This window comes from Cynoglossus semilaevis, chromosome 10 (assembly GCF_000523025.1).
Source record: "Cynoglossus semilaevis isolate Cse_v1.0 chromosome 10, Cse_v1.0, whole genome shotgun sequence".
NCBI classification, from domain to species: domain Eukaryota; kingdom Metazoa; phylum Chordata; class Actinopteri; order Pleuronectiformes; family Cynoglossidae; genus Cynoglossus; species Cynoglossus semilaevis.
Window position 1 is genome coordinate 6,679,584 of NC_024316.1, and position 1,601 is coordinate 6,681,184.

General features: G+C 39.0%; 1 long non-coding RNA gene across 1 annotated transcript; it reads right to left on the bottom strand.

Moving 5' to 3' along the window:
- Positions 1-619: 619 nt before the first annotated feature.
- Positions 620-1,202, bottom strand: LOC103384766 (uncharacterized). Its single transcript, XR_522146.1, has 3 exons — positions 1,140-1,202; positions 804-883; positions 620-690 (listed from the first exon to the last, which is right to left on the bottom strand). It is a non-coding gene; the product is annotated as an uncharacterized LOC103384766 (long non-coding RNA).
- Positions 1,203-1,601: the final 399 nt, after the last annotated feature.

The following is a 1,601-nucleotide window of genomic DNA, read 5'->3' on the forward strand; positions in this document are numbered from 1 at the left end:
TGGTCATTATCTATTTAATGTGGACTGACAACTAGCTGATTTTAGACACAAGAGTTCTTTTTTTTTATGAAAAGGCAAAACAGACAGGATAGATGTAAAGATTAGCACAGCGGCTGGGACAAAGGTAATGGCAGCCATTTCAAAAACCAAGATCAGCACGACAGCTGGCAAAGAACAGACCTAGTTTCACTTATGTTGTGTGTCACATTTTACAAGTGCAACTAATCACAATTATTTGATTGTTTGTCCTTCTCCAGAAACAGCTGAGGTAAAATAAGGGTTATGGCATGGCAGCCTGGCAAAACCTCCTCCCACCACCCCAACAAGCAAAAGGGTAGACACCTGTCTGGAACTACATATGCAGCCGTGGAAGACATTCAGGGACACATTATTTTGAAAACACAATGTCACAGGACTTGTGTTTTTGAATTTTTTGCTAATAGGTTAAACTTCATTTATGACAGACCACATGTTCAGCCATATCTCAATGACTCGGATTCGGCAACATAAACTGAAGAAAAGTAAATCAGAAAGGAAACAAACAAGAGAAAAGACAGGTGGTCTTTGCTCTTTATATTGCTATGTATCACACGCACATAAACACACACGGCAAATATCAGCAGCGGCACGGCACAAAATAAAAGAAAAACAACGCTCCTTACTGTGCTGAAGATCTTCAGGATGATCAATCTGGAAATAAAACCCAGAGACGAGTCATGTTAAATACTGGACCTTTGGTCTGAGCACAACATTTGATAAATGATAACTTTCTTATTATAAATTAAATTCCACAGATCGCTTACCTTGCCTTTCAGTTTAAGGAGTAAACTTCTGACGTTGGACAACTTCGACCTGATCTCCGAGCGCAGAAATGTCAGCGTATCTGTTCATTTCAAGCATTGTTGATTTCAAGTTTGGTTCAATGCAAACACTTTATTTACTGCAAAAGACATTGAAGCTGTACTACAAACACTAAAATGGTTAAATATGATTCAATGAGTAAAAACACTCTCCAAACACGTGGGTAAGCCATTTTAGTTAGTTTCGGCCAAAAATAAATACACATAAAACGTTTTCTTCCACTAATAGACCAAGTCAAAATGCCAACTCCCGAGAATAAATATCCCAAACGTCCTTACCTTTTTATCTCAGTCGTTCATCTGGACCAGGTTGGGCCGTCAATTCAGGACCAACTCTGCGCCCCTGTGGCTTTTAAAGCAAGCGGCGACCTATCTCAGTGTCTGACGTTACACGCCGTCAAGGTTTTAGGTATTGTTTATTTTGCCTGCTCAGCCGCATCTTTTTAACTTGACTTCGAAAGCCACAAGATTGCGGTGCATTTAAAGGAGAGTGAAGATGATAACGATGATAACGAAGACTGGTTTATAAGAAGACATTTTGAAACACTGTAGAAATACTGTTGAGGTATTTATAGTCAGGCGGCACCTCAGCAGAAAAGTTAAAATAGAAAGAAATGAACACTATAAACAATGCAGTGAATTTTGCTTTTATTAGAGTGACAGAAAAATGTATATATAAAATTGGTCCAGCCAAGCATATGCCTCTTCCTCTTCCACAGTAGCGGCTGTAGTGGACATTTT